Source organism: Schistocerca gregaria, chromosome 1 (assembly GCF_023897955.1).
Source record: "Schistocerca gregaria isolate iqSchGreg1 chromosome 1, iqSchGreg1.2, whole genome shotgun sequence".
NCBI lineage: Eukaryota > Metazoa > Arthropoda > Insecta > Orthoptera > Acrididae > Schistocerca > Schistocerca gregaria.
In genome coordinates, this window is record NC_064920.1 from 427,748,697 (window position 1) to 427,761,320 (window position 12,624).

At 42.9% G+C, this 12,624-nt stretch overlaps 1 protein-coding gene across 1 annotated transcript in view; it reads right to left on the bottom strand.

The window, feature by feature from the left end:
- Positions 1–3,176, bottom strand: part of LOC126351067 (uncharacterized) — a 556,744-nt gene extending 553,568 nt beyond the window's left edge. Inside the window, exon 1 of the mRNA XM_050002572.1 lies at positions 2,949–3,176. The gene's annotated coding sequence lies outside the window, so the exon portion shown is untranslated. The remainder of the gene's footprint in view (positions 1–2,948) is intronic.
- Between the last annotated feature and the right edge of the window lie 9,448 nt (positions 3,177–12,624).

A 12,624-nucleotide genomic window follows, 5' to 3' on the forward strand; every position in this document is an offset into this window, starting at 1 on the left:
ACCTGAATATGACAGCTAAGACTGTCGAAATCGATTGTCTTGAATAAAAAAAGAAAAAGTATTTTGTGCGAACGTGGTTTTTGAATGGTTTTTAACCATAGAAATATGTACCCATAATTCTGTTTCAGCGAGTCCATAGAATTGATAGTTTTATCTCAATTATTTGTTGTCATTGGACGGAAGGTTAGCATTGTGTTAGCTCTTGTTTTATGGCTTCATGAACAGAGCACAGTTTAATTTAGAAACAGGCGATTTAGACTGTGCTCTGATCATGAAATACTGTCAACAAACGTCTGTAGAGCGTGTTCGTACAGACACCCAAAGTTGAGTACGTTGGGAGACCTAAAAATTTTTCGCATCTTTTTGTAGCTCTATGTTCTGCGCAGATAAATTCCGAAGTGGTGTCGAATAATTGGTGTAAATAGTGTCTAAGAAGCATGTCACCTCGGTGACGTATTATCTTAAGATGACGCGATAATTTATATATTTTTTATTATTTTCGGCTCAAGGTTAACATGAAAAACCTAATTTATTAATTGTAATATTATATTTTCGATTATTAATTTAGTTAGACATCAGATGTTAGTAACCACATATGAAGAACATGATAGTATAGATTCTTTACGCAACGAAGCATATTTTTTCATAAATTAATAGAACGAATGTGTATGGTTTAGAATAACTGAAATTTTTACAAATGATGGGTTTTTACGTGCTTTCAAAAACCGATTTTGACTCAGCTGTTCAGGTTTTGTCGCCTACATCAGTCTGAAAACAAATGGAGAGCGAAATTATCATCAACATTCTTGTCATAATGTAGGGAAATTAGAACAACGCAATACAGGAACTTGATAGCCATACAAGTGTAAAGTAACTCACCAGATTTAATTAGTGCACTTCACAAAAGACCCCTGATCTGTAATGACAGAACTATTTCTAATCGTATGAACAAAAGTGTCAACTCTTACGAATAAAATAGATAACTAGGTAAATAAATATTATTTTTGACATAATATACCACCTGAAATGCATGACATTTTCAGGTAAACTGAAAGCGATCTTCCGTGATTTATTAAAATGTAGAAAGCCTTTTCACAAAAATTTTTAAGTTTGTATGTAACATACATACACAAAATTAAAATATGACAGCTACACTAGCTTCAGCTGTCAATATAACCATGTTCATATTCGACACAAGTTGAACAAAAGCCGGATAAAGCAGTTATAAGGATAGCATCATATAATACGTTCATTACAAGATTTTTTTGCAAATCTACATAGTATTCTATGTTCGAAAGCTGTAACTTCGAAAAAATCAACCTCTATTTTATTGTTACTTGTCTAAGGCAGGCGAAAATGTGTGTATTTAATTACCTTCATTTTCTGTCGAACTTGTGAATGATCGTGGTGCGGTATCACAAGTGAGGACCCCAAACATTCCCCCGCCACATATATCACTTGCTGAGAATAACTGTACCGTACGCTGCACTTACTTATCCTATATTTTATGACAACACACAGAAACACGTCATTTATTCTACCTGACAAAGTCGTAATAAACTTTTATACTCACCGGATGACTGTGTAGAGGAGAACAAATCGACATTGCCGCCGACAAAGTTGCCTTACGAATGTGCTCTGTTGAGCTTATCTCAGTGTACGGACGATCCTATAATGGGGGAGTTCGTAACGTTGGTTAGCTGTAGCAAGCCACACCCGCAGACCATGACGCAATAAACTCCAGTAGAGATTTTCTGATCATTACCGATTAGAAAACGACAGTAATTACAATGGAAACAAATTACAGTGGATGTGGGCTGTTACTGAAAATTGCGATACTATAAATTGTTAATCGGCTCATGGCTGCTGTTTAAGATTGCAACAGCAGTAGTACGCTGTGTTTTGAGACAATTCCTGTCAGCGTTTTAAGGGATGATCTTGACTGTTGGTAGATGACTTTAGGGGGAACCTATATTGCATACAAGTAATAAATTCGAGGAGTACGATGTATTGGTGACAATGAAAATTTGTGCCAGAGCGGGACTCGAACCCGGATTTCTTGCTTTACGCGAGCGGTCGCCTTAACCGCCTCGGTCATCCGAGCACGACTGCAAGAGCGACCAAAACCTCCACATGTCACCTTGTATCTACGTCCTGCACAAGCGCAGTTGCTGTGATTCCCGTACAAGGAGAGGCTTAGGATTATCTCGCGGACTTCCTCTGGCGTGAAATACTATATAGTGTAATTTCAGCTACAGCAACTTATGGAACATCCGACACCCTGAGCACTATTTACGACATCGTGGAAGCCTAGTTCTGATGGGTTCCAGCGACCACTGCAGCCACGTGATTCGTGCATTAAGAGCATACAATGTGCGAATATACTTTTCGATGCGCCGCTCTTGATGCGCTCAGTTTGTCAGCAAATGCTTTCAGTTTGTTGATTAATTCAGGAAGATGATATAGCTGTAATTCCTTTATAAAAATAGTAAGTTCGTTTTTCAAAATTATTTATGGCTCATTGAGTTCACGTGCAATAATTCGTAACTAAAATACAATCAAGGAGTATAAAAAGATCTAGCAATGGATAAAATAACCTAGGACGCTCATATGGTGCCTGAACTACACAACTGTATTGCAATTATAAATTTCAAATCTATGTACGATTTGAATAACAGTTGGCCAAATACGGAGTTCCTGTCAGATGCAATAACAATGCCAAGACATCCCATCGTACCTGGTTATGACGGCACACTGAGATAGAATTTTTGACTTCTATAACCTAATGATACAGTTCCGACGAAATGGAAAAGCCTACACTGGTTTCCTAACCGGCCTGACATTTCTGTTGCCACTGGCTGCTCCTGGTTCACCGCGTGACGTAGTAAACATTAGTGTCTTGCCGAGTGTGGAGTCCGCCGGCCCCAGGTAGTGGGCGCGCTACTCACCAAAAAACTCATAGCGCACGGAGGGCCAGTGAGGCAGGGCTTGGCCCGCGCGTCGCCTCATGGTCGCGGTGGCTTAGCTGCAGGCACTCGCGCTCGCGCCGGCCACCAGTAGCTCTGGGCAGGATGGGGGGCAGGACCGCCGGCGCCGACTCCTCGCCACTTGTCACTCGCGACACTCGGGCACCGGCGCGCCTCGCTCACAAAACTCACACCCAGCAACGACGTCGCGCGCCGCTGTCTCGCAGCCAACTGTCGGACCGTCAGCTCGGACTGCGCGCCAAAGGCCGCGCGCCACCATCGATCCGCGCAGTTGGCCACTCGCCCGCCAGGTGGCTCCGCGTGTGTTCACCCGAAGCTGCGCTGCGAAATTCGCTACACGGCAAATAATGCAGTCGCGTAACTCTAATTAGAATTGAGGTGGAAGGTGGAGGCAGTCCATTATATCAGCAGTAGTTTCAGATAACAATAAAGGTAAAGTATATTATTTTACAGTATTTGTGATACTGTGTAATAAGTTACGAGTTGTGCCTCCAAAAACTGCTATCACATTTCAAGCGCCGAACTCTATGTGGCGACCCATCCGGGATCTACAGCTGACCAGCCTGGAACAGCGCGTGGAGGACGTAATATAGAGGATATTCATAAGTTAGTTATACACAAAGGGAATTCCACAAGGTTCAAATCTGGATCTACTCCTATTCCTCAGATATGCGAACGACCTTCACATAACGTTCAACATGAAAAATTTTGTGTTATATCTCGTTAGAGAGAAAGCAACAGAGGAGCTAGTAAATGATATTTTGCTAAGAAATTTTAAGTGGTTCTCTGAGAACAGATTATAAATGTTGAAAAAACACTACATTCAGTTCTGTACAACAAATAGAGTAATATCAACAACTGTTGACTGCTTTTGCGGGAGGAGACCAGACAGCGAGGTCATCGGTCTCATCGGAAGTCGGCAGTGCCCTTTCAAAGGAACCATCCCGGCTTTTGCCTGGAGCGATTTAGGGAAATCACGGAAAACCTAAATCAGGATGGCCGGAGGCGGGATTGAACCGTCGTCCTCCCGAATACGACTCGTGTGCTAACCACGATACCACCAACTGATTTAGCACATGAGCAGTAGTTAATTAGTAGGGTAGAACGCTCCAAATTTTTGGGTGTTCATGGTGATGGAAACTTGAACTGGAAGCATATTATTGAGCTTCTCAGACAATTAAGATGAGAAACTTCCGCTCTTAGCATAATTGCCGTGCGGGATCATTTAGAAATACAGAATTCATTGCATAAAAGCGAGCAGTAAGAATAATATGTGGTGTACGCCTACGGACATCATGAAGGCACTATTTAAAGGAGCAAGGTGCTTTAACTGAGCCGTGACAATACATATTGTCGTTAATGAAATTCATCATAATCTGAGTGGTAGAGAGGTGTACATACCTACAACACTAGAAGGAAAAGTAACCTTTATAAGCTATTGCCAAAGCTGTCAGTAGCCAAGAGAGGACCTGGAAATGCAGTAACAACAATTTTTCATCATTTGCGCACATAGCACGTTTTAAATCTAATTTCTCCTGGACAGCTCCTACTATTCAACTGGCATGAGTGGTCACTAATGTTAACACTAATAACGTATACATATCCTGTCAACTAGCTTGTCCCTAACCATTTCGATAATGGAATCGTTCAAATAAGCTATGGAACATGTAACTAACTAACTACAAAAGTAACGTTTAATTGTGAACAGATAAATTGCTTGTGGAAATGTTTGATACAGCAATGAATGCAATATATTTTCAAATTTTATTTAAACGTGTTGAATGTGTCTACTTTTTGTTGCACTTGAAACGTAACATCTTAATCAGCTCCCTTCCCCATCCTATGACGCAAGTCTCATTGTTCGGTGGCAACAGTTTTCGTTACCCGTTGTCGCAACTGGTCGACGTTTCCGGAAGCTGGGAAACAGACACTCAATTCTAACGCATACACAGAAGTACGTTGGGGTGAAATCAAGTGATCGTGGTGGGTATGATGTTCTTCAAAAACATCCAGTGCACGTCGGCACTTCCCAACGGAAATACGCGACTACTTCACATGATAATGTGGCGGAGCGCCATCTTACTCGAAAATAAATTCTGTACCCATATCCCGTTGTAACTGATAAGCCGTGCTGGCTCAAATCGATATCTGCTTCGCCACCTACTGGCTTGACTTCACTATTCTGGAGCCCCTCATGGTGCCGCGACTGCGCTCCGTTGCGAGTTTTGCAGTGATCTCTGAAGCCGGTGCAAAGCTGGTGTCTCTGCGTGGGGGTGGGGGTGGGGGTGGGGGGGGGAGGAGGAAGGGGGGGGGAGAGACGGATTTTGGGGCACTGGTTGGCGTCCGTGTTGAAATAGTCTTTCACATGCTGGAAGCGTTACGGTGAAAGTTTGATCTGTAGGTAACTTAGAAAGCTCGGAGCTTGGAGAGGTGTTCTTCTGGTGCGTTCCATTCATGGGCTAAGTGGATTAGCACACTGCTTTCCTGCCGGTTTATGCCACATTACGTCGGACGCCGCGCGCCTCTTGCGAGGGTCTAAAGTTTCTTCGTGCATTTGGCGAGACTCTCGATCGCATGCTTGCTGATCCTACTACTTGTTTTGAGGTGGGCCGCCTCTGCCTACCTCTTGCGACGTATTGCTCTCCGGCATTTTATTAATTTTACTTTTAGTGTATTTTTTTCAATATGGCCTTAGGCTTTCCATTTGCAATTTTTCCCATATTAAACCCTTCTCACTCTAACCAAATAATTTGTAAAAATTCTTCTGGAAGTCGTGATCTGTGGCATTATAGTGACCTCATAGGGTGTTTAAGGTTAACTGCTTGTTCCTCAGTTGCTCACGTACTGCCTATCCCCATGATCGTTAATACCGGTGCAATCGTGTGATATAAAGGGCATACGGCTCTTGACTCAAACACTTATTATTCAGTTACATGTTTGCTATTAAAAAGTGTTGTTCTGAAATTGTTTTTCTTTCTGTGCCCCACTTTTAACATGTATTGCACTAAATACATTTCTAAGATTTTTTAATTGTTCGGCTTTTTAAATTCAGAAATTATTCAGTGTTGAATAGTTGTCCAGCAGCTTATATGTCAGTTCTGAAGTTGTTGTATTCGTCGTTCAGCACTACGTCATCTAATAATTTTAAATTTTAGAAGCTTCCATTTCCTCAACAACAGCAATAAAAAATAATAATAATGAATTTGTGTTGTGAGGCACAATATTTGAACATGTAATATTGTTAACTGTTTTACAGTTATTTGAAATCTTTGCGTTAGATTAGCTACTTTTTAAATTGTGATTATCTCCTTAAAGTTCTAATTGTGAGAGATAATGAATGATGTCATAATTTGTTACAGGAAACCAATATGCCGCAATGGTACGCAGAGGTTGCCTTGGCCTGTCATATTTAAAACGCGAGCAATTGGAATATGAACTTAAGCGTCGACGGACACCGAACGAGGGCGGCTTCGTGGAACTGACAGTCAAGTAATGTGAAGCGTTGAATAGTGCTATTGGTGGAATCCCTCCTTACAACGTTGGCCAGGAAACGTCAATATTTCTACGTGCTCCACAGCACTGGCTGAACTGCATCGTAATATTAAGTTCCTTAACGGTAGCAGGCTGCCCGAAATGGATTTGAGGCCCAATTCTTTCACTGGGATAACCGACTTGTTAATGTAAGGCGTTTTCAATAAGGAGCGGGCGGATACGGTTAACCAGTTGATGAAGTGTGTGAAGGAGTTTGAAGTCAGTGCAAGTATCCTGGATTTAGGTGGGGAAGTTTTTAGTACGGAGGAGGATGTTCCGCTGTGAGTTAGTCAGACCAGGTTTCAGAGCATATAGACACTCAGGGTTTCAATGGCTCCATTCCTGACTTGTATGCTAAGTTGCCCAACTCGATCATGCATTTGCTTCAACCGCACCGCTGCTACGGTCGGAGGTTCGAATCCTGCCTCAAGCATGGATGTGTGTGATGTCCTTAGGTTACTTAGGTTGACTAGTGCTATTGGTGGAATCCCTCGTTACTCCGTGTTTCGGAGCTGTCTATTGATGAATTAGGCCAAACTGAGAATGTACTTAGGTTGGTAGTGCATTTTGAAATCCATGCCGATGCCTTGCAAATTTCACACTCTGTTATCCTTCGTTTCTTGGTTCAAATGGCTGTGATCACTAAGGGAGTTAAATTCTGAGGTCATCAGTCCCCTAGAACTTAGAACTACTTAAACCTAACTAACCTAAGGACATCACACACATCCATGCCCGAGGCAAGATTCGAACCTGCAACCGTAGCGGTGGCGCTGTTCCAGACTTTAGCGCCTAGAACCGCTCGGCCTTTCCGGCCGACCCTTCGTTTGTTGTTAAGCAGTTTATTTTCTGGAATTCTACAAGACAAGGACGCGTCAGTGAGTTGAGAGCCCGTATAACAGAACAGCAACTATCGCCATGCATTGGAAATGAGTTTGAGAGTGCGCGCTAGTGATTTTCTCACTGGCGGCTTGTATCATCGCCAGAATGGTCTCTCGTTCCTTTTCTTATCGCTTCAACTGTCTGCAACGCCACATATGAGGCATTCTTCCACGCTGTGCTTAAATCGCGCAAGACGAGAAAATGTTTTTATTTCGTAAACAGTTCACGATACCAAGACGACTCGTTCAGAAAATAATAGTTCGCAGAGGTCACGTAATTTTGCATAAGCTGAGGTACTGAAGCAAGTATAGTTATTGTAATTTGTACGATATACATTTTTTATTCTAAAATCATAAGAAAGAAAATTTCAGTCATACAGCGCTTTTCAATCTTACAGTCGAAACTTTCCGCAGAAACTTCCAAGAGCTGTATAAAAACTGAAATGCTACGCGGCAGGAATCGTATACTGCGATGTAAACACCGCTGAGGTCACCTGTCACGCTAGAGTCTTATATGAATGCTTGGTGTCTGTCGTTTCGGATATGTTCGAAAGAGCAGCCACCACGCATTCATGTTACTGATTTGTGTAGGTGGGCAATGGATCCACCTTCTTCAGTGCCGATACATAGGCATGTCTGACCTCCTGCGGGGATCTCAGCGCAGCGAGCATACAGGAACTGGACAGGGACTGCGAACAGGTGGCGCTCGGTGCGATGTGGGTCGGCCGTGACGCGTGCAGAGATAGTCGGCGCAATTGCCACGATCACTGTATCAGGTGTTGCAGCGGTTAAAGCAGTGCCTACCAAGCAGGAAATCCCGGTCCAGCACACATTTTCGCTCGTCGCCGCTGAATCCGCGTTAAGTCCTGATGCAGCTGGCGTCAGTAATCCCTTTCCGTCCCCCCTCCCCCCTCCCACAACGGCTTCAATTTGCTTATAATGCAAGACTCTGCCGTTGTATCAACCATTTCACTGTTCACGCGTATCCACAAAAGCTTTTCTCATAAATCTGACCACCTTTATATACTTGAAATTGTTTTACTGTTCCCTTCCAAGCACTAGAAGTTAGGTAATAGGAAATTTGTGGTGAGGTCCCATGGGACCATACTGCTGAGGTCATCGGTCTCTAAACGTACACACTATTTAATCTAACTATATTACGCTAGGGATGACATACACACCCATGCCCGAGGGAGGCCTCGAAGCTCCGACGGTGGAGAGCAGTGACAAGAAGCCTCAGACCGCGCCGCTACCCCGCGCGCCAGTTAGTCAATAACTCCCTTTATGTACAGCAACTGTCGCTGACCCCGTTACGTGTCGCATAAAGTATGGCCAAGAGAACCACAGGCGTATCGTTTTGCCGAATAGAATGTGGATCCCCAGCACGTCAATTCCAGCTGTTTTGTCAATCACTTTCACTTATTTCGCGGATACTTTTGGGAAAAGTTGTAACTGGCAACTTACTTCAATGCTCGTTCAGAATGCCTTTAATAAAGATGTCGCCTCTGACAAGACACCAGATTACTGTTCAAAAGACAAACGCCTCAAGGATTATACGGATTCCCTTATTTGCCTCCATCAATGCACGTCTAGAATGAGGTGAGAAAAGAGGAATATTCATGGACTGCATGTGTTTGAGGCATGGAAAAAAATACCCCAAAGCTCTTCGCTTTCACACTACAACGATTTCGGTTCAAAATGGTTCAAATGGCTCTGAGCACTATGCGACTCAACTTCTGAGGCCATCAGTCGTCTAGAACTTTTAACTAATTAAACCTAACTAACATAAGGACATCACACACATCCATGCTCGAGGCAGGATTCGAACCGGCGACCGTAGCGGCCGCTCGGTTCCAGACTGTAGCGCCTAGAACCGCGCGGCCACTCCGGCCGGCAACGATTTCGGTGGAAAATTTATGTTCGTTTGCGTCGCACCATAATTACTGTAACAGCTATAAATTCCAAATGGAATGAATGTTTCATTATTCAACACACTTAATGTGATCAACGCCTCCACACACCATGTCCACACACTACGGTAAAGATTGGCCTGGTGTTTCATTGTGTAACATCTACCACATTCACCAGCTTAATAATCCTTCGACGACAAGTGGAGTTACGGCCTACAGGAAAAAAACTTTGTTTACAGTTCACAATATACTTAATTCAGCTTATGAGCTGAATTCGTCGTGTGCAAGATGTCGATCTTCACTGACATGTATCTCTTCATTGGATCAGTTCTCTGTAAGATAGCAGTGGGAACATGAAGGTGGTTGAAACCAGACGTCAATGACAACGAAATCCTAAGTGCAGATTGGAATCTTTATCGTAAGGGTATGTTAGTCATCAAAGGTGGCGGCGCTTTATTGCAGTAAAAAAGGTCTATGAAATCTAGCGGGGTTATCACGGATTCCAATTGCGAATTAATCTGGGTGAAACTGAGTATAAAAAACGGTCAAAAATGGTGGTCGGGTGCTTTTATATACCTCCTGGATCAGGATCGCAAAACAGTTGCCAGAGACAGGGATTTGTGTGGCATTGTTGGGGTTGTCTCGTGCGAAAATTACTTTCAGCAGACAGACAACCAAGTAATGACGGAACGCCTTAGTCCTCCTGGCAACAAACAGACTTGAATTTATCGAATCAGTTAACATACACGTAGAGGAGGGTATCAGTGATCATAAGGCTGTAACAACATCTATGACGATGGATGTCCTAAAAGGAATTTTAAGAAAGGTAGGAAGATATATTTGTTCAGAAAGGGTGACAGGATACGAATGTCAGAATATCTCAGCGGTCAGCTCCAAATATTCCGTGATGAAGACGAATATGTGGAGAACAAATGGAAAAAAATTCAAAGGCATCGTTCAATATGCCCTAGACAAGTATGTTCCGAGTAAATTTTTAAAGGATGGTAAAGATCCACCATGGTTTACCAGGAAAGCGCTACGAAAAAAAAGAGTACTTCATCTCAGATTCAAGGGAAGTAAAAACCTAACTGTCGAACAAAAGCGAAAATGAGCGTAAGGGGAGCAATGAGAAAGGCGTTCAATGATTTTGAGAGTAAGACGTTGTCAGCCGACCTGAGTAAAAACGCATAGAGAGTTTGGTCGTATGTAAAATCAGTAACTCGGTGAAAATCATCTATTCATTCTCTCAGCAACCACAAGGGGACCGAAACGGTAGAAAACAGAGAGATGGCCGAAATACTGAATTCGATTTTCCGAAGTTGTTTTACCGCGGAAGATCGTAACATTGTCCCTCCTTTCAATCTTCGTACGAACACTGAAATGGTAGATATTGAGATAACCGATCGCGGTATTGTAAAGCAGCTACAATCGCTTAGTGGTAGAAAGGTTTCAGGACGAGATGACATAACTATAAAATTCTATAATGGTTATGCGAAGGAACTTGCTCCCCTCCTAGCACCAATTTATCGTAGACCGCTTGAGCAATGAAAGGTACCTAACGATTGGAAAAGTGCGCAGGTCATTCCGATTTTAAGACAGGCCCTAAGAGAGACCTAGACATTTATAGACCTGAATCGTCTACTTCAATCTGTTGTAGAACTATGGGACACGTTTTAAGCTGAAGAATTGTGACGTTTTTGGAAAATGAACATCTCCCCTACAAAGATCAACATGGATTTCGAAAACAGAGATCCTGTGAAACTCAGCTCGCTCTGTTCCGCCATGAGATCCACAGAGCAGTGGACAACGGCGCTCAGGTTAATGCCGTGTTCCTTGATTTCAGTAAGGCATTTGACCCCGTCCCGCATTGCCGTATAATGAAAAAAATACGAGCTTGCGGAGTATCGTAATAGACTTGCGATTGGATTCAAGACTTTCTTGCAGGTAAAACTCAACAGTTCGCTCTTAACGGAATAGAATCGACAGATGTAAAGTTAATATCCGGAGTACCACAGGGAACTATGATAGAACCGTTGCTGTTTAAGGTATATATGTAAATGTTCTATTAGATAGCGTCGGATGTTCTTTAAAAGTATTCTCAGATTATGCAGTTGTCTAACCCAAAGTAGCAACCCCAAAAGATAGTAGGAAATTGCAGAACGACCTGCAGAGAATTGATTAATGGTGTAGACTCTGGCAGTTGACCTTCAACGTAAATATATTTAACATATTGCGCATACATAGAGAAAGAAATTCACTACTGTACAGCTACGCTATTGATGACCAACAGCTGGAGACAGTGTCTGGCGTAAAATATCTAGACGCAGATATCCAGAACGACCTTAAGTGGAATGACACACATTAAACAGATAGTGGTAAAAGCAGATACCAGATTCAGATTCATACGAAGAACCATAAGGAAATGTAACTCGTCCTCGAAACAGCTGGCTTATAAGGTGCTTGTTCGCCCGTTTTTTAAGTATTGTTCATCTGTCTAGGTCAGGTAGGAATAACAGAAGAGATAGAGAAGATCCAACGAAGACCTGGGCGTTTCGTCACGGGATCGTTAAGCTGGCTAGAGAGAGATGATAAACAAACTGCATCAAAGAAAGATTTACTATTAAAATTTCGGGACAGCACTTTTCAGGAGGAGTCGGACCACATATTACCCCCCCCCCCAACCCCCCCCCCCCCACCACATACATCTCACATATTGACCACAAGGAGAAAATTCGAGAAATTGGAGCCAATACAGAGGCTTACCGACAATCGTTCTTGCCACGCACTATTCGCTAGTGGAAAAGGGTTGGAGGGATCAGACAGTTGTACTGAAAGTAAAAAATGGTTCAAATGGCTCTGAGCACTATGGGACTTAACATCTTAATTCATCAGTCCCCTAGAACTTAGAACTACTTAAACCTAACTAACCTAAGGACATCACACACATCCATGCCCGAGGCAGGATTCGAACCTGCGACCGTAGCAGTCCCGCGGTTCCAGACTGCAGTGCCTAGAACCGCACGACCACCGCGGCCGGCCGCTGTGAGAGCAGCTAAACATCGGAGGGTGTCAAAATTGGGAATTAGCGCATACGTTCGAGCAATTTGTGCATGATATCGTTCAGCTTCCTAATTTCTATGTTCGTATATTGGTGAAACATTATTTCTTGCTTCTTTTAGGCCTTTATCACGTATTTTTCCTAAATTTGGCCTTGAGCATACTCTTAGTGTTCGCCAATTATTGTTCTCCAGTCTTCCAGCTGACCTAAAGGAAAATTCTGTTTCGAATATCTGAGAATGAAACATGATCCCGCTCCCT